The following is a 21,088-nucleotide window of genomic DNA, read 5'->3' on the forward strand; positions in this document are numbered from 1 at the left end:
ATGCTGAAGACTGCCCGAGTGGAATGTAAGAGAGAACTCCGCACCTGTGTGGAACACGAGCAGCACACACAGCCAGACTGTGTCCGGACCCACCGATCAATGGCGGTTACACTGGGCTTCAACGATGGCCATTCCAGCTATAGCTGGAATCTCCCCTTGTCCAATACCAGTAATTATAAGAAGGGGCAGGTAGCCCAGAGCAGCTGTCCTTGGGATATGAGCCCAGGACCCTTAAAGAAGGATGCAACCAATGCAAAACACCACTGTGGGCTTACACTGTTGTGGGTAGCACCCAATTCCTGCAGGTTCAAAGCTCCATCCAAGGGGGAAGGTGCCTTGTTAGGAAAATAGGAAAGGACAGTCAATGGGGGTGCATGACAACAGATTAGGGTTAATCACCTGAAGCTGAGAGATGGGGATCAGGTGGTGCCCGGCCAGGCCAGGCCAGCTTGCCAGAAGACCCAGTGGCCTTCAGGCACCTGACAAGCTTTGCTGGAGAGGAACTCCTGAAGGGTGGTCTCAGAACCAAGAGGCAGGCATGGCTTTTACAGAGAGAGGTGCTGGACTCTCCCTAGTGTGAACTGACAGAGGGAGGCTGAACTTCCTGGAAGCATATGAAAGGTTTGTCCAGGACTGCCTCCATGGCACGCAGTTCTCTCTGTTTAAGTAACTGCTGCATCAAAAACCATCCATGTGAGGCTCGGCGAGGTGGCTCACGCCTGTAATCCTAGCACTCTGGGAGGCCGAGGCGGGCCGATTGCTCGAGGTTGGGAGTTCGAAACCATCCTGAGCGAGACCCCGTCTCTACTAAAAATAGAAAGAAATTAATTGACCAACTAAAAATATATATACAAAAAATTAGCCGGGCATGGTGGCGCATGCCTGTAGTCCCAGCTACTTGGGAGGCTGAGGCAGGAGGATCGCTTGAGCCCAGGAGTTTGAGGTTGCTGTGAGCTAGGCTGACGCCACGGCACTCACTCTAGCCAGGGCAACAAAAGTGAGACTCTGTCTCAAAAAAAAAAAAAAAACCATCCATGTGGGTGAAATGACAGGATGACTGGGATTTGCTTTATAATTCTCCAGCAAGTCAAACAGATTGGGGGAGGGGACAGAAGAAACGGGATGGGGAACGGTCACACATATTGTAGCTGGGAGAGGGTTACTTGGGGATTTATTGTGCCGGTGGAATGCAAAGCGTCCTTTCCAGACCAGAAGTAGCAGCACCTGGGAGCTCTAACAAGTTGGAAATTCTCAGGCAGGAGCCGACCCGACCCCAGATCTACTGAGGAAAAAAAAAAAAAACCCAACTCCGGGGTGGGGCCCAGCAATCTTTGTTTTAACAAGCCCTCTAGAGGATTCTGCTTGGTGATTCTGATGCGTGCTCAAATTTGAGACCCACTGCACAAAACCGTTCTCTCTCCTTTTGTGTATGTGCATTGATTTCCATAATAAAGGGTTTTAAAACCATCCCTATGGGCATTTTTCTTGTTGAGTTGTTTATTTCTTACATCACTTGTCTTCAATTGCTATTTAACTATTGTTTTGATCTTTTCCTGGAGCCAGAACAAAAAGCCAGGAAGCAGAAGCGACTACGATTGTCTCCCTCTCCTTCCCTCTGCTGTTTGCAAACGTAAACTTCCCGCGAGAGAGGCCCGGGCCGCGCACGCCGCTCGCACTCACACCTGAGGGCCGCGCCTGCCAAGTGACCCGGGAGCAGCTGCCGGGGCGAGGTGCGGGCCGCTTTCCGAGCCGTCTGCGTCCTCGGGCCTTCACCAGGTGCCCTCACGCACGCCAGGTCCCCGCCCCAGGCGCGTCCGGCCCGGCGGGCACTGCCACGCGTCTATTCCGCATGGTCGCCCGGGGGTCGCGAGAAACGTGCCCCCTTGGGTGGACTTAAAATTGCAGCTCACGAGATGTGGGTCGCGTGATCTTTTTTCAGCAGTTCTTTAGAAAGAAGACGGGGAAAGGAGCGAGCAGAGCCGGAGGTCGGGTCACCGGGCGGTCCCCTCCCGGCGGGCTAGTCTCCCCATCCTCCTCCCCATCCGGGTCGTGGGTGCAGGTGCGCAGCTCAGGGAGACCTGGGCGGCCCTGGGAGGCGAAGAGTTAAGAAGCTGGGGGCCACCTGTCCCTCCCCCGTCCCCAGTCCCCCAGTCCCCGGTGGCGAAGGCTCCCCTAGTGTGCTGTAAAACAATCCCTTTGTTTCCTCTTTAAGACATTAGCCTCAGGGGCCATTATTGGAAAGAAAGGTAGCGGGGCTCTTTTATCTGCAAGAATCCATTAGGCTCAGGCCTCCGCACAGCTGGCCGTGGTTTACGGCTGCTCCACGAGGGGCCTGGGGTGGAGGGACCCCTTCCAGGCTGGGCGCAGAGGCACCTGTATCCCATCTCACTATCCCCCTCGGGAACTGGAATCTGGGGGAAGTGGAGAGGAAGAGGCCCCCAAACAGGAGTTGTACCGGACAGCCCAGGAGCGCCGCCTCTTGGGGGGGGTCTCCGCCTAGAGCCCCAGTTTCGCCGCCTCCTGCCCTTGCCCCGTCTCTGCCCGGGAAACTTTCAGCTGCGAGATGGGAGACGGCCCTGCCTTGGTTTCTCTGCTCTGTCTACACGCGAGTCTGCACTCGTAGCCCCGTGCGGTCTCGGTGCCGGGGCCGCCGCCGTGCACGGGGAAGGGACGCCCAGCTGCGACCAGTGCCAGGACAGGCGCTTGGACGGCCAGCGTTCCCTTCCGCGAGTTTGATTGTGGTGCTGCGACACAGCCGCGGATATTGCCACGGGGGGACCAAAAAAGGCCTTCACCTTTCTTAGGAAGCTGTGATGCGAAATGCCCGCTGAAAGCATAGGGCACTGGGACTTTCATGTGTCTCAGCAGAAAGTAATCTAACACCGATTCATTATTTATAGCTTCCCCCCAAGAACCAGTCGCCCAAATGCCCACTCGGCCTGTGCGCCCCGCCTTACCTTAGCCGCCCAGAACAACAAACGCAGCCGACAGGCCCAACGCACAGAAACCGGGGAGAGACGGCAGCTCTGAATTCTGGCCTTTGGGGCAGAGGCAGGGGGAGGGGAAAGGCGGTTTGCAACCTGGGCAGGGCGCTGGGAAGGGCCTCTGTGATACGAGTGAAGTTTAGGGGGAGGAATATTTCCTTTTTCAAATTGCCAACAATTTGGATTGTTAGGAGTGAAGGTGGCAGGGAAAGCAAAACAAAACAAAACTCTTCCTTTAAATTCTCTGTGGTATCCAGGCCAGAGGCAGAATATCAACTCTGTATGTCTCCTGCTTGAAATCTCTGCGGAATGACCTTCTTTGGATCTTCTGCGCTTTCACTATGAATATAAATATTTCCTCCACTTACCATATGTTACCCACGCACTTCCACAGACCGCACCGCCACTGCCCCGCTGGGCTCCTTGCAAAAGGAAAGTCGGCCCTCCTCTCTCCTCTCAGCTGGGAGGGCAGAGGTGGGAGGGAGCAGTGTTGTTTAAGGGACAATGTCACTTTCCTCTTCATCAAGATTCTTTGTCAATTGCTGGGGAAATAATTGACCTCAAGCTACTTCAGTCACCACCAATAGAAAAATGGCATGATGATGTGTCCAGCTGTTAAGGGGAGGCAAGCCGGAAAACAAAGGTGGCAGGGAACAGAGCTGACATGAAAAATATGTAAAGCTTCGTGTGGGAATTCTTGGGAAACAGCAGAACATCACTGAAAAACAAAACAAAACAAAACTAGAATTCTATTCAGTAGTCATATGGCCAAGGTTGCAGTTCTTAATTTATGCCTTTGGATAGTTAAAAAGGCAAATCCCAACACAGAAGACCTGTAACGCAGCTGCCTTCATTGCCTTCGCTTGTACAACTGTACTTTTTGCCAACAGCCACTCAATCAGCAACCAGATTGATTCCGCTCTGTCTGATTCAGGGGCCCAGGGAATAATTCGGGAGTTCAGTAAGTATTGTTTGCGGGGGTTTTTTGTTTGTTTGTTTTTTGGTTTATGTTTTTTGGAAGCAGTGAGAGAAAGTGGCAGGAGGGAAAGAGGGGACCAGGGGAGGCGACAGGGGTCGCCAGGGGAAGCCAAGAAGAAATTCAGCTATTGCCTATCCTTGGTTTCCTTGGAGATATGATGGTTAAAAGTGCTTTGTTAAAACAAATCTCATATTTCAGACCACGAGATGTCCCATTTACAAAGCTGATCCTGTTCTCTAGGTTGGACCAATCAGTCTAAAATCAATAAAAACATTTGATGCCACCAATGTGGTAATAAGCAAGAACGATCTCAAACAGCAGCTCAACAAGGCCTCAAACATGTGCTCTTACACTGAACTATATGTTCTCAAAAATAGGGGAAAAAAGGACTTTGAGGGGGAATAAATCCAGATGCTACAAAAGCAGCCCGGGAGCTTCCGTGGTACACATTTTCTCTGGTGTGTGACTAAGCCAGCGTAGCAGATGTCTGAGTGTTGACAAACTGCCACCATGTGAAAGAACCAAGGTCCCTGTCTTCTCCAGGATCCACCTTAAAACACAAAGGGTGAAGAGTAATATCAATAAGGCACAAACCCCCCTGTCGCCTGGGCAAAAGAGCTCATGGGACCACCAAACATATTTCTCAACGGCCTGCATCTTCGCCATGGAGTTGCAGGTGAGTGTATATGTTCAAGTCAGCCTGAGAAAAAAGCACCTCAGTGCACAGAAAGCAAGTGGTAGAGCTAAGACTGGTGATACTCAATGTAAACATTGGGTGACAAATATTTGGTGTCACTGTAGAAATTTCCCCAATAGTATGATGTATTTTTCTCTATGGAACTTTTAAAATTTGTGTCTCCTCTAAGAAGCCCCAAGGTAACTGGGCTAATAGGTGCTATGGTCTGAATGTTTGTATTCCCTCCCCCAAATTCATATGTTGAAACCCTAAACCCCAAGGTGATAGTATTTAGAGGTGAGGCCTTTGGGAGAAGATTAGGTCAGAAGGGCAGAGCCCTCATGAGTGTGATTAGTGCCCTTATGAAAGAAGCCTGAAAGAGACCCCTCATCCCTTCCGTGGGATGACAAAGCTAGAAAGTGCCACCAATGAACCGGGAAGCAGGACCTCACCAGACACCAGATCTGCCTATGCCTTGGTCTTGGATTCCCAGACTCCAGGCTGTGAGCAATAAATTTCTGTTGTTGATAAGCTGCCCATGGGATTGATAAACTATGGGATTCTGTTATAGGAGGCTGAATGGGCAAAGACTCTGAGCATATTTCCAAATTTCTCCAATCTCTCACAAGTGCTTTCCCAGATCTCCAAAGTTCATTCAAGTCTAGACACAATCAGTAGCTATACTTTACTTCTCTCAGAATTACTAACTCTGACCAGCTGAGTGGTATTTATTTAAAGAAAAACATCACACCCCTGCTGAAAGAATTCTGTAGTTTTCATCACTGTTTGTAGCTGCTAACCACTGTTCCATCTGAAGCTGGGGAGGTTTTTACACATTACATCCTTGAAAAGAGCTGGCTCTGGACTAGTTCTGTTCTAGCTGGATGGATCTAGAACTCTCATTCTAGAATTCAACAATTGTTCAGTCACAAAATATTCTACTCATGCCTATTAAGCTCTCCTCCCCCTCCCGGTCCCACCGCTCCAAGTTCACCTAATGGTTCAAAGATGAAGCTGTTGAGTTCACTGTCTGATAATGGTAATGGATTTGCATTGAACTCTTTGTGTTCTCCTTCAGTCTTTCTTGTGACCCTGGCACTCATCTGCAGGGTAGGATACCAAGATTGGGGTGAAGTCTGTGGACATGGTAGTTAGTAAGGCTAATTGACTCATATGAGGATGAAACCTATGGCTTGGCCTCATTAGCCCTGCATTAAATCTAACATCTCAAAGTGTAGTTGAATGGACATAGCTCTCGCCTGGAACATACTTGTAACTTGGTAGACTCCTACATGGTCCTGAACACTGCTCCATCTTGGGATATTTCTAGAAAAAACAGAGGAAATTAAAGTGCCAATCAATATTCTAGATTTATGAAAATCAAATATTTTTAACATGTTTTTCATTCTGAAAATAATTTAGGTTTAAACCTCTTAAAACACTGCATTTTTATGATGTATAAATTATGATTCTGTTATGTGAAAGCAAACAATGCCTAGGAAGAAAGCTAAAGAGAAATAAACAGTTTATGTATTTTTATTTAGATGGCAGGATTATGAGTAAATGATTTTTCCTTGTCTCAATTTTCCAAAATGTTACTGATTGGTTATAATTACTTTTTAATGGAATAAAATATATGATCATTCCATAAATACTTGTTAATGCCCATGCGCAAGAATCACTATGAAAAAGTGGCTTAACAAGTACAATTTCTGTTTTCAAGAAAAGAGTAATTCGCACAAGCATAAAGAAGAAGCAATGGGAAGAAAGGAGCAGTCACTGAGTGCTCCCACCATCTGTTGGGCATGTCACAGTGTTATCTCATTTAATTCCCTCTGCTGGTAAAGGAGACATTATCAGTGATTGTAGGGAACCGAAGCTCTGAGGGTACATGTATACTGCCCAAGATCTCAATGGTAAAGGGGCCATTCACACTCACATTTGCAGCCCCTACTTTCCTCCTGCTACATGAAAGGCATGGTAGCAGCAGAGTCAACATTTAATAGGTTAGACAAGTAAATTAAGTATTAATATCAACATTCTGCCCTGCCAACAATTCTGTACTCTACAGCAGTGGTCCCCAACCATTTTGGCACCAGGGACCAGTTTCATGGAAGACAATTTTTCCCTGGGATTGGGGTAGGGGGGTGCTGCGGAGCTCTGTGGGTTCTTAACCGGTGGCTGACCAGCTGATCAGCAGGGGTCTGTGGCCAGGGGTTGGGGACCACAGTTCTACAGTACAACTGGCCTGACCACATCTGTTACTCGGACACTGCCCCTGCCCCTTCCCCTATGCACAGCTGTCACTGCTTGGACCAAAAATGGTCACCTGACCCAGAGCTGTCACATCATTCACTTCTCAGTTACCAATCAGATCTTCTCAAGAATTTGCATAAAGAAATGTATAAATTTTGGAAAAATCTATAGTAAACTTTTCAACTTTTCAGATCTTAAGCCAGTTGGGGGGCTGGAAAGGAGTCAGTTCTACAGAGAGCAAAGATGGAGGGTAGCAGGCCCTGTGTAAGCAGAGGAGGCTGCTTGGGAGCATGGAAGCAGAAATGGGGGACCGAGGGCCACACTGCCCAGCATGGTCCAGAAGGCTGTTCCCATGCCCACAGCTCCCCTGTGAGCGGTGCTTTTCATGAAGCCCTCTGTGTCTGAACAATACCATGTTCTACTGGAGCTAGTCTGAGTGAATTCCTTTCCTTACAGCCGAAAGATCTCAAACTATAGCAGAAATAAATACACAAGTTACAGGACTCTCAAGTCTCTGCTTGGATTTGCGAATGGTGACCAGTATTCCCAAACTCACACCCACTCGGGTGTCTCTCAGGGACCTCAAACTCAGTATGCACAAAGGCAAACCCATCCATTTCCGCTCCACACCTACCCCAGCGTGTCTAAACTCAGCGAACGCCACTAATATCCTCCCAGGTGCTCGGGTGGGAAACCTGGGCATTTCCCCTCGACCTTCCCCTCTTCTTTGCCTCTATATCCCAGCAATCACAAATCCTCTCAAATACTGCCCTAATCTTTCAGCTTCTCTCCCCCTGCCCTGCCCCAACTGTCACCTCTCATCTGGGATAAACAACCTCCTCCTCTGCCTCGGTCTTTCTCCTCTCCAATAGCCAATGCCCAAGTCTGACTTGCACATGCACACACACACAACACACACCCGTACCCAAACACACGCCTGCATTGAAAACTCTCCATGGCTTTCCTTTTAGGGTAAAATCAAAACCCATGTGCATGGTCTCCAGGGCCCTGTGCATTGTACCCTCTCCAGTCCTGTGTCGGCATCCCGCCCACGCTCTGCCCAGGCAGAACCTCTTTCAGTTCCTCAAAAGTGGCGCACTTCTCTGCCTGAAGGACTTTCGTGTACCCTGTGCCTCTCAGCGTGAAACTTTTGCTCTAGCTTTCTGACTCCTACTCTTCTCCTGAGCCTCAGCTTAGAGTTCATGTCCTGCACAAAGCCTTACCTGATTCGCCAAGCTTAAGTGTCCCTAATATGTGGTTCTGTGACCTCCTGTACCTGGCCGCCCAGAGCACTTGCCGATCTTCTTTGTTGTAATTACTTGTTTGTATTATTTGCCTCCCTGGCTTGATTGTAAACGCCCTGCAAGCAGGACATTGCTCGGTTACATCTCCAATGCAGAGCCCACAGTGCGTGCTTAGTCCGTAGTGGAGGAATGAATGTATTAAGGCATCAGTGCGTTGCCCTCATGCTCGTAACAACACAGAGATATTTTAGTGAACCAGCTCTTGTACTCATTTTTGTTGTAGCCTATACTCCTCGAGGATCTGGTACAAGTCCCCGAAAGGGAAGGTGGGAGATTAGGCCAGAGAACAACATCAATAATAACATTTATTATTACTATTATTATTAGCACACCTGACATTTTTCCTCCTCACACCAACGCCAGGAGCTTATCCTCTTAGTACTCTTGACTCTCCTTGCCCTTAGAGTGAGTCCTTGCCTAGGACCCTCTTGGGCCTTCGTGCAAGTCAATGTCACAGGTCTTTCCAGAAGTCCCTTTTCATAACATTAAAACTACGCTATATGTAAGCCAGAAAACCTCTGCTATGCACATGCAGGAGCATTTCATTCAGAGGAGGAAAGTGAGTTCCCAGTGAAGCTAAGAGATCCTATCTCTCTCTCTTACAGGCTGCCGTGGGGACTGATCAGAGAGGAGAACCTGAAGCCTGGGAGCAGATCATATAGTATCGCAGCCATGAGGGGCTCATGAAATAGGCAAGTGTGCTGGTCTTGGAAAAGAAATAGCTGTAAGAAGGAAACACTGTGAACAAAGATGCTTCAGACCCAGTGTTCCAGCAGATGAGGACAGTAGCTACGAAGGAGAGTATTCAGGAGAAGATGGAACCAATATGGCTCCAAGAGTAGAGCCACAGATTTGCAAGTTGGGAGAGGATTTCTGATTTAGAAGGAAGATAATAATTTGGTTTTTAGACAGATTGGGATTGTGATGGTACGAGAAGTCCAAGTGGAATTTTGAGTGGTAGGACGCCAGCCACAGAGAAGTGAGGACTGGAAGCGACAATTTGGAGATGACCTGTCTAGAGTCAATAGCTGCAGGATGGATGAAGGAGATTCTACTGTGTGGGCCAACTACAGGGCCAGCAGGAGCCCCCCCAGTTAAGTCAAAAGGAGCAGAGAAGAGTTAGAAAGACAACTTTAAGGAGAAAGAGAAGGCAGAGATCAGAGGTCACTCAGAGCATTAACAATGAGGTTATAGAGGCCAAGGGAGGGAGAGAGTTTAAGGAGGAGCTGGTATACAAGATTCAGTGCTGGTCACCATAATGGCCAGCATGTATTTGCATCCTTTCCATGGGCTAGGCTTTGTTCGAGGAACTCCTCATCAGCAATTCACACAGCAACTCTCTGAGACGGGTGCTATTACTATCCTCATTTTACAAATGAGTTAACTGAGGCTCCCAGAAAGCATACAACTTATGAAGGTCACATGACCAGGAAACAGCAGTAGAATTCAGACCCATTGTCTTGGAACTCAGAGCTGGAATTTGAGAGGTCAAGGGAAAGATGGAATGGCAAGGTGGGGGAGGGGAAATATCAGTTTTCTGTGACTCTAAATAGCTGGATAAAGCAAAGCAGAAATATTTATTCTGGAAACGAATGGAAGTTGAAAAAGACAGGGAGCCTAGCTACTTTTCTGATGAAGTGAGGCCAGGAGAGGGTGACAGGCAGAGAGTGAGTGGGGCCCGTGTCCCTGTGTCTGCACAGGGGCTGCCTCTACCTGGGCACAGTGAGCACGGGAGGCTACTCCAGAGCTTCTCCCCCCTTGACTGGAAACTCATGCCCAGGATTGCTATCCTGGGTGCTTTTCAACAGGCCAAGAGGCCAAGGGGAGCTGGCAGTGCAGAGATGGAGACGATGATAGCTCAGCTCCCGGGCCAACTTCCCAGAGCGGGTTGTCAAGCTCCCTGCAGCCCAGGCTGGAGCAGAGGCCCTGAGGGGAACAGAGGTGGGCAGACCAGCCCACTCAGAGAAGCTGGGGTGTCCACAGCACCCCATTAAAAAAAACAGCCAGAAAAAGCCGCTCTTAGCATGATCACAATTCTCATTCCTCAATGTGGAGCCCTGGGGAAGAAGGCAGAAGAACCCTCCCAGCCCTAGCCATTCCTTCGTTCCTCTTCTTCCTACTGCCCCAGTTTTCTTCATTTCTCCCTCTCCCCCAAATTCTGCTCAAGGACTGGAAAACCCTCGCCCATCAAGAATCTAAGTTTAGGAAATACAAAAGCAGGAAAGGAGAGAGATGAGCTCTTCCCCCCACCATGCCTTATCGGGGAGCAGAAGCAAATCTGCCAGCTCTCTCCTGGGCCGGGGGACATGAGTGAGGGCACAGATTTCAGGGCTGAATGTCAGCCCCTGGGATGTAGAAGGACTCGAAGAGTCAAAGGCAGAGGAGAAAGGAAGCCACCCCCAGGTCTGAGGGAATTGCTTCTGGTGGGCACAAAACTCACCCAAGGGGAAATATTGGTCCTATTTGGTGGGGTGGGTGGTGGACCTCTCACTTCAAGACTATGTAATCCAAGCCTGTCCCCACCGTCTGCCAACTCCACAAAACACACATCTACACCTCCCCCTCCCCCACCTGGACACCATCTTTTGCTCTGCAATAACTGCATCTCCCTCTTTCAATAGATAAGGCTGGCTTTAAAGTCAAGGCAAAGGAGATTTGCAGATAAAGGGGATGGGGTCTGACCTCCCAGCTGTTTTGCTGGCTCACAGGTGGAAGAGAATCACGGTAGATGCTGGTGGCAGGCAGGCCACGGCGCCCCTGAAATTGTACAACTCTGGGAAGCAGCAGAAGAACCAGAAAGTGAAGGAATTGTGCACCCCCTCCAGCCTCCTTCTCCCCACGCCTGTGGCACCGGCCTTTTCTTTCTCCGCCACTGCATTGGCTCACCCCAGCCACAGACCTTCATGCACCATGATCGCTGCCCTTCTTGTTTTTAGGTCTCAGCTCAAAAATCAACTCCTCAGAGATACCTTCTCTCCATCCTATTCTTCTTATCCAACAGTTGTTTCAAAAATTAATTCCTAGCTCTGCCCCCGGCCCTCCCAATCTAAGCTCCAAGAGAGCATGGGTTTGGGGTGTCCTGCTGTCTCCTGCGACTTCGCCACCAGCATAGCACCCGCCTTGTATCGCACCGCTCAGTGACAGTGCGCCAGATTGAATTCACTGAAATGGCAGCTTCAACCCACAACAAGTGGCCAAATGCTTTAAATGATTTGTTCATCCACAAGTGAAACATAGTTACGAATCATTATGTTTGCCCATCTTTCAAGACAATCGTCCATCTTCTCCCTAATCGGTTACCTCTTTCCTTTCATCTCACCAGATACCACGTTTGGAATGTTGAGAATATCTGTAGACTCCCAATAGTTAAAGGAAACCTATGGCTTTAAACAGACGGCCCTCACTGAAGATTGTATTAAACACGTGGTAAAAGGAAAATCTCCAAAGGAGATAAAGGGCAGCAGGAGCGGGGGTGCCAGCCCAGCTGCCCCACCCGGCAGGGACTCTTCCGTGGCCCTCACCTCAGTAAGATGCTGGGAAAGATCAGAAGAATTCAAGCACTACTTGCTGACTGGAAGAAAACAGCAAAAGGAAAAAAAAAAAAAAAGAGCCTGATTCCAATGTTGCTCCCCCACCCCCATCCTTTCTTCTCCCAAAGAGCCTTCTGTTCAGAGAAATTAAAGGACTCTGATAGCAGATCACAAATTCAGGACAGAAAAGCTCCACTATGCAGCCAGAGACTGTATTGTGGGTAACCAGACGTTGGACACTTTTTTGCTTATGAACTTTTGGAGACCATTCGAATAAAAGACTATTTGTTCCTGGACAAACACTCACCAGCAAAGAAGCCTTTAAGAGGAGGGGGATTTTTTTTTTGTTTTGCATTTTCTCTTGGTTAGAAAAAAAAAGAAAAAAATGAGAGACAGAGACAGAGAGACCCTTGCTCTACTTTTCAGATAAAAGACTAATTTGTTTACTATTGCTGGGGATTCATGTTTACAAGTTCCTGTACCATTGTGGTAAAAGAAATGCTATTTTTAAAAAGTAAAAACCCACACAAGCCTCCATATTTAGGGTTCTTCTTCCCCTTCCTGCCTTCCTCACTCTGCACTTTCATTTTACAGCCAGCCACAAATACACGGGCCACGTCAAAGCTCACGCGAGGCAGCCAGAGGCTCCTGTCTCTCCCAGAGACTCCCCTTTGAGACTCCCCTCTGAAGGGTCATACCTGAACTTGGAAAGCAATCTCCAGTTTAGTGAAATTCTACTTGCCTCAAAAGTCACACCCCAGATTTGCTCCTCTTCAGCAAACCCAACTCCTGAATACACACCCTAGGTTTCAATCCCCCGCCCCTTGCAGTTTTCATTTTCTTTGTATGTGCAGACCGTTTCTGAAATCAAGCTAGCAAGATGTTGAATAATGGCCTTTTTAAAAGAGGGTGTGCCATAACTGGGTCACTAACTGTGTGACTAATCACAGTTGCCTGTAACCACAGTGACTGTGGCTTCAACCTGACTTGGTCATTTGTAAACCACAAAATGACCCAGCCATCTGCAGGAGCCACCCAGCTCTGCACCTCCCAGCTCTTCCCAGGCCTTGTCACCTCCTCCCCCAAAGGAGGAATGAGAGCAGCTCTGGCCTAGACCCTGCTCCCCACCCTTGCGGCCACCAGAATGGACCTGATCACTTTGAAACTCTTCCTACTCAAAGCTGTACAGGCCTCTGTTGCCCACGGCCACAGCAGGCTTTGCAACAGTTGCTTTCTGGTCTGAGTTCCATTTAACAACATCAGATCCACAAGAAAAGAAGGAGTCTAGGGGGGAAAAAAAGGTGGAAAGGGAGCAGGAAGGAAAACTTCCCGAAACTTAGTTTGGGGCCCTTTGTTGTGCATATCACTCATTGCAGTAAAACTTAATGAAATCCATAAAGTTTTACCCCATCGCAAAAGTAATTTAAGGAATTTTCAGGATAGGAGCAACCTTTGCTAAAGGTATCCTAAGTTAGGAGCCCCCAGGCTGCCCCTCAGGCAATGTGGGCCCCTCCCAGGGACCTTCCCAGCTGCAGAGCTTCCAATAGGAGCATTTAAGCCCTTCCTTTCCTGTGATCCAATTCTTCACTTTTTCTGGCCTGCAGTGCTTTGGGGGGAAAAAAATCACTTATGGCCAAGGGGTTTATTTGTAAATGAGGAAGATGACTGGTGATGGTGGCGAGGAAGATCTGCTGGCACCACCTCTCCGCTCTGTCCTCAACTCCAACTCTCTGGGAATAGGGTTATTTTTTCCTACTTAGTCTGGGTAAAATTGGCCCGGCCCAGGGTACACAATGGACCAAGCAACTCCGCCCCTCACCTGTGTTTACCCACTCCCTTCACCAATGCAAGGCGAACCCCACTTTTTTTTTCTTAGCCCATTAATTCAATGCGGTAACCGCTTCTGTCTTGGGGAGAAGTTTTCTCCAAAAGGACGTACGGAAGCAACAAATGGGAAGGAAACAGCCAAGGCTTGTGAAATCCCAAACCGGACTGGTAAGAACAACATCATAAATTATGGATCCCTCGAGCCGCCTCCGGCCTGTCACTGCATGGTCGGTCTCCATGGGCCTGCCTGGCGCGGGCGACACTTGTCTGTGAGAGCAGGTCTCTCGGGCCTCAGATGTCCCCACCCGGCCGGGCCGCAGCGCCCTGAGGGGCGGCCCAGCTTAGGGCCGCGGGGACCGCTGGGCGCTCAGCCCGGAGGGACGCGCCAGCTGCGGGGACGCGCCAGCTGCCCCCTAGCCGGCCGAGCACAGGCTCGCCATTGTTCCCGGGGCTCCCCGCGGGGACACCCCCGAGCTGGGCTGGGCGCTCAGGTCTGAAGAGGTCGGGCGCCCGAGGGGCGCCGGGGGCGGGCGGGCTGCGGCCGCCACCCAGGGGCGCGCAGGGCCCGCGGCCTACGTGGGCGGCGTGGCGGGGCCCCGGGGCGGCGTGCGACAGCTGCGCGTGAGCGCGGGGGCGGAGGGGACGTCGCCACACTCAGGACGCCCATCTGGACCGGCTTTCCTCCGGTGCCAGAAGCGAGGAGGGAGAAGTCAAGGTTAAATGCTGCGGCGGGGCCGCGGGCGGGCACTGGCGGGTGCACAAAGCCGCCGGCCGCGAGGAGTCCCGCGCAGGCTCCCGCGGCCCCACCCTGCCCTTTGTCTCTGCTCCCGAGCAGATGTGCCGTGACCCCTGGTCGCGCCGTGCTGTCAAGATGAAAGGGCCTCCACTCTGTTAGCGACTGCAGCTCTCGTCCCCCCCGCCGCCGCAGCCCCACCTCTTGTTTTTGTTTTTGTTTTTTTGGCAACAAGTCAACCGCTCATCATAAGGTGGCAAACCCCTCGGTTCACAATTAAATTTGTTTGTGTGCCAAATTGGCCTGCTCTTCCGCCCTTCAGCTACTGTAACCAGCGCCACAGAAGCAACGCGTTCCGAGATTAAAGTTACCGAAAAACGACTCATCCTGCAGATGTTGTGTGCTGAAGGCTGCTCTATTGACAAATATGTAAAGGGTCTTTGTGTGTGTGCGTGTGTGTGTGTGTGCGTGTGTGTGTGTGCGTGTGTGTGTGTGTGAGAGAGAGAGAGAGAGAGAGACAGAGAGAGAAGAAAGAGAGGGAGAGAAGTCAACAGCTTCATATTTGTTCTGTGGTAATTTGTCTTCAATATGCCTTTTTTTTTTAAATGGTGAAAAGTCAATTATCAGACTCAAAAATAAGCACCCTTGTCTGGCAAGCCTGCACTCCCAGAAATGAACGGGAGCGTTGGGGTCTCTCCTGGGGCAGAGAAAAGGGAACTCCGCATCAAGCCGAACTGTGAGTGAGTCAGGCGCGGGAGAGAGTCGTGGGTGAAGGAAATGTGTGTGTGTGTTGGGGGGGTGGCTTCCTGGATTTCTGTTGCAGGAAGAAACCACCAGTGGGAGGGAGGGCTGTTAGGGGAAAAAGCGAGGGAGGGCCGAGGGGGGAGGGAGGAGGGCCTGCTCGAGGCCGGGAGAGGGGCGGGGTGGAGCGGTGGGAAGGCTGGCGCTTTCTTTGTTTAGTTGGTGCGCAGAGGCTGGGCCGGAGAATGCGCCAAGTGTGCACAGCGCGGTCAGCCGCCCGGCGAGGTAACAGCTGGCACCTGTGCGCGCGATGCGGCGTGCATTAGCAGCGTCATTACTTAGCATTAGAGCATTACAAAGATAATTACTGGGCGTTACAAAAGCGGAGGACAGAGGGAATTGAAACTCCAGACCCCCTTGGCTTATCAAACTCCCAGGTTACAAGTGTAATTTCAAGCAGCTTTGGGAAGGCCACCTCTCAGAGCTGTGAGTCTGTGACTTTAGAGAGGACACTTGGGAGACTGGACAGCTGGAGCCAGTAGCCCAAGGGCTCTTTTTCCGGTCTCATCCTGGCTCAAGGGTCAAAGTAGGGTCATAGATAAGAAGTCAAAGGCTGGGCACGGTGGCTCACACCTGTAATCCTAGCTCTCTGGGAGGCCGAGGCGGGCGGATTGCTCAAGGTCAGGAGTTGGAAACCAGCCTGAGCAAGAGCGAGACCCCGTCTCTACTATAAATAGAAAGAAATTAATTGGCCAATATATATATATATAAAATTAGCCGGGCATGGTGGCGCATGCCTGTAGTCCCAGCTACTTGGGAGGCTGAGGCAGAAAGATTACTTGAGCCCAGGAGATTGAGGTTGCTGTGAGCTAGGCTGAGGTCAGGGCACTCACTCTAGCCTGGGCAACAAGCGCGACTCTGTCTCAAAAAAAAAAAAAAAAAAAGAAGTCAAAGGTCATCAGACTAAAATTTTCTGATATCCAAAGCAGTTCCACCTAGAATACCAGAACCAGCCTTTTTATCTGGATTTAAATGGGTCAAATAAAAGAGAGCAGGTACTTTGGTCTTCAAACAACAATAATAACCTCAATAATTAACAATTGTCCAGATCTTTTTATGTGTCAGACACCATGAAACCACTTCAGCGAATCCCCTCCCTCAATCACAGCAGCCTTATAAGGAGAGCATGATTGTCATGGTGCCGTTTGACAGATGAGAAAGCCGGGGCTGGCAGGAAAAGTAGGCAAAGTTCCTCAGCATTTTGCTCCCACATTTGCTCTGCTGAGACAGGAGTATGGTTCTGCCCCACTGCCTGGAGGTGGAGAAGATTCCATCAGGTGCTGAAAACCCACCAGTGAGCAAGAGGATTTGAGTACATGTCCTTTGATTTTCTGTAGCCAATCAAGACCCTTTTTCAAAGCTTGGATTGGTGCAAATGCCAGCTCTCCAGATGCCCATCCTCATCTGGGCCAGAAGTAAATTTCACAGAAGTAAGTACTATACTGTATTGTGATTTCTGGAAAATAAAATGTTTGCAAGAAGTGTCTTCTTTTATAGATTGATGTACTAATTTAATTAGTGAAAAATGTGTCACAAACTGGCTCAGCAAAAAGTTTGCACTTAATATATGCAACTATGTGGAAAATTATACTAAAGAATTTAGGAATCAAAATCAACTTTATCCTTAAATCCCATCTAGTCCAATAAACTCACTTCCCATCTGACCTAATTTTTTTCTGACATTGTAGTGACTGAAATCCGAGAGGACATTTAATTTCTGGTGTACATGTTGAATTTGTACCATCAGATTATGATGCTAAGCTAAAGTATTATCATTAATAGTATTCATAATAATTAGTAATAAAAATGATTAATGTGAACTGAGAAATTATCATGTGTCTGGTACGACACCAAATGCTAAACATTCATAATCTCATTTAATCCTTACAATGAAAGCCATGGCTTCCACTCCTTCCCTAGTGCCCTCTCCATACAGTAGCCAGAGAGCTCTTTTTAAAATGTAAATGAGGTCAAGTCCTGACCATGGTTAAAGACTTCTGAGGGCTTCCCACTGTATTCAGGAAAACTCCACCTGCTTCCGCTGGCCTGCAAGACAGCATCACCTACCTGCCTATTGCCTATTTACTCCCTTGGCCCACGTCACACTCCCCCAACCACATTCTTCCAACCACATGTCACCTGCTTGGGCTTCTTCCACCTTGAAAGACATTCACACCTCAGGGCTTTTGCATATGCTTCTTCCTCTAGCCCTTGCCTGGCTATTTTTCTTCAATTTAAATGTTGCCACCTCAGGGAGACCTTCCTTCAAACCAATCCAATCACCAGTACCCTGTTCTCTTCCTTCATAGCTTAACACCATGTAAAATTACTTGTGTGTGTGTGTTTTGTTTTGTTTTTTGAGACAGAGTCTCGCTTTGTTGCCCAGGCTAGAGTGAGTGCCGTGGCGTTAGCCTAGCTCATAGCAACCTCAAACTCCTGGGCTCAAGCAATCCTCCTGCCTCAGCCTCCCGAGTAGCTGGGACTACAGGCATGCACCACCATGCCCGGCTAATATTTTCCATATATATTAGTCGGCCAATTAATTTCTTTCTATTTATAGTAGAGACGGGGGTCTCGCTCTTGCTCAGGCTGGTTTTGAACTCCTGATCTCGAGCAATCCGCCCGCCTCGGCCTCCCAGAGTGCTAGGAATTACTTGTGTTTTGTTTGCTTACTTGTTCATTTCCCTCCTCAAACCATAAGAGCCAGAGCCAGGAGACCAGAGCATTTAGCATTGCTCTCCACTGTATCTTCAATGAGTAACACTTCAGGAAGATGCACCAATGTTTATTAAATTAATAAATAGAGAAGCATCCTCAGAGCTAGATATTATTATTATTAACACTTTATAAATGAGGAAACTGAGGCACAACGATGTTCAATAACTTGTCAAAAGTGTACAACTGAACCTGGAATGGGCCATGCCTAACTCAGATTGCTACCAGTAAGGGAAACCAAAACCAAAAGGACAAACACACATGATCGTGAAGAAATGTTCAAGTCAAATTGGGAGTTCATAGAAAATGAACTTATTTAACTTGTAAACAAATTTGCATGAAGGTAATATCTCCACACACATCAGAGTTTAACACATTGGTTTGCACATTTATTCCAGCCACACGGGTTCGCATTGAAGTATTTTGTGGCTTCTATTTTCCTACTATTTCTGATTTTTTAAAAAGGTTTCAGAGTATTTGAGCACTTGACCTGTTCTCTCCGAAGGATACAGGCAGGTGGGCATTCCATCCAGTCATTTCTGCTCTCACCTGGGGAGACAAGCAGAACATGGTTTTATTCCACAAGAGTAGGAGCCAAATGCAACCACAAACCAGGGACCTTCCAGCGACTTTCTAAATATTTGAATAACTGAGAAGCAGCCCTCACCCAAGGGTGTAATTTGAATAAAAGAGGAGGGGCTGTTTTCATGCTTAAACTTCTGGAGTCCCTTCAAAATCAGGAGTTCCTGGTTGCTCCAAACAGGAAGCAGAGAGCTTTTCTGTAACAAGTTGAATAGAGTGGGTCTTATCTCTACGTGGCTGTCACAGCTCCGATAAGCTGTGTGTCTATAGAGGAAAGGCAGCAGGTTCCAGTGAGGCCTCTACTCTGCAGGAGAAACTTCCCTCCAGAGAACTGAAGTTTTCCATTTCCTTGCAGCGAGGAACTTAGCTGCTCCGTAGGAAAATACAGGAATTTGATTTACATAAAACAAAAATCAACAACCCTGAGGGGAGGGGGGATTTTCCTGAAATATATGAGCTTCCCTGCTTTCACATGACACTGTGTATGGTTTGTACCTCACGTACCACAAAAGGCTAAAAATTGTCATTTCCTGGCCCCTCCGATGGTGGTGGTTTTCCAGCCAGGAGAGCTTTCTGACTAACCCATGTGACTTTTTCTTACTTTGAGTCTTCGTGTTGCTGAAAGAAAGCCAACTTCTTTCTACTTGCCAGGGGAGGGGACGCAAAGGCGGGGCTGCGGGGAACGACCTGGCGTTGGTCTACTTATCAGTCACCTCTGCCTGTTGGAGAGTTTGAACAGGCAAAACCTACCCACGCTGGCCCCCGAACGCGTTTTCAGCAGGTCACCTAAAGCGTAAGTGAGACGTCATCCACTTTTCCATCAGATGAGTTTTTAAATGTAAATATTCAGACCAAACAGATTTTTAGGAGAACTGGGTAACATACAAACTTGATTGTGAAAACACAGGCCAGAGAAATTATGGGTATTTTCGGTGATTTTTGGTACGAAATTCTGTTTCCGCTGGTTCACTGGCAGTGTGTTAGCTGTGTGCGCGGCAGCACCTGCGAGTGCCCTGCGGGGCGGGGCTTCCGGATGGAGACCCCTGTGCTGGTGTACTTAAGCGAGGTTCAAGTTCAGCAGAGTCAGGCAGCGCCGGCCTTCGGTTTGCCTTGGTTTCTTAGATACATTGAGCATCTTTTCTCTTTTGTATGACTGTTGTCAAAATTAACTGTGCCTGGAGGCTCTGGCAGGGCCCATTCAGACCTCAGGAAAGGCCCCGTGATGTGGTGAGACTCCGAGTGCGCTCGATCCAACCCACTGTCTGCAGAATCGACAAGCTCGAGGGGCAGCCCGTGATGGGGTAGAGAAATTTCAGAGCAGGGTGATGAGTCTTCTCATAGTCATTATCACTATCACGTGATAGTCAATATCACCATCACGTCACCGTGTGGGTCCTGGGGCCCATCACAGTGGGTGAATACGGAGAATTCATCTCAAGAAAGACTCGTTCAGAACTGAAAGGATCAGCTTGGGACTTTCAGAAAGCGAGATCCAAAAATTGTCACTCTCTTCCCAATATTGTTGGGGGAAAGGGGAGAAGAGGACGGCCTGACCAAGGGATGCAATTATTACGCACTCTGGGACGTGCCTCCCCCCGGGGGAGAGGGACACCAGAGGTTCTTACAGACAGATGTCAGCAGCCACCGGCTTTACACAAGCTCTTGACCACTGGACTGGTACATTTTGCAATGAATATGAATAAAGTGGACTTATGTTTCACATAAGTCAATTTCTTGTGATTTTTGGCTAAGCAACAAGCAGTCCTCGGCCAAACACCTCCAGGTGCCCTAACATCATATGTCACCCTGCCAAGCCCAGGAACGGACTACGGACTGGCTGTGGAGGGGCCCCGTCCCCCAGACCAGCCTGACCAGCCAGAGGCCCCCACGACTGCTGCAGCCTCTCTCTAACTCACACAAACAAGCCAAAGTGAGCCCTCAGGACATGTCAGCCCATGAGAAGGAAAGTGTCTCTTCACAGCACCCCACGACATCCCATGTTCCAACACCAACATCTAACTTTTTTCACTACGATTCATAACTATCAATTAAAAAGCAGTTATTTTTCAATACAGGCTTAAAAACAGACACCCCTAAGTCAAGGTCTCTAAGGATTTTTTCCTCCAGGAATACAAGTTTGAGGAAGAATTTTCCTGAATGGGCATAACTTTTTCTAGAAGGACAGGGAGCCTGGAATACTTTCCAGGAAAATTAAAGGAAACGTCACACTTATCATTATGAGGGGTGCTCAGGTTGGAAAGTGAGGCCTCTTAGGATGGGGAAGAATGAATGCGTGAATGAATGGCTATGGTGCCACTGAGACAGTGAAAGAGTGAGTAATGACTGCTCCCACTGTTTTCTGGGGGAGACAGTTGTTTGCAGGACTTTTTTTTTCATTCCTAGAAGGAAAGCCACTTATGATACGACTATGTCAAGCAGCCTAGAGACAATTAACCCACGTTCTCAGAGAATATCCTGGTCCTGTCTGGGCTGGTGCGTGCCTCAAAGCCTTCCTCATCTGCATCAAGTTACTCAGGTGAGCCTTCAATTTACCTGAAGGCATTAGAGGGGTAATATAAAAATCTAGAAGAATTGAGCTCCTAATGTGATGAGTAACAAAACTCTGCAAGCCTATTAGAGGAGAAAATTGGAAAGGTTGCAGCCAATTATTAATAAGACAGATGAACATGAGATGTCTGGA

This window comes from Microcebus murinus, chromosome 7 (assembly GCF_040939455.1).
Source record: "Microcebus murinus isolate Inina chromosome 7, M.murinus_Inina_mat1.0, whole genome shotgun sequence".
In the NCBI taxonomy this organism is placed as follows: Eukaryota; Metazoa; Chordata; class Mammalia; order Primates; family Cheirogaleidae; genus Microcebus; species Microcebus murinus.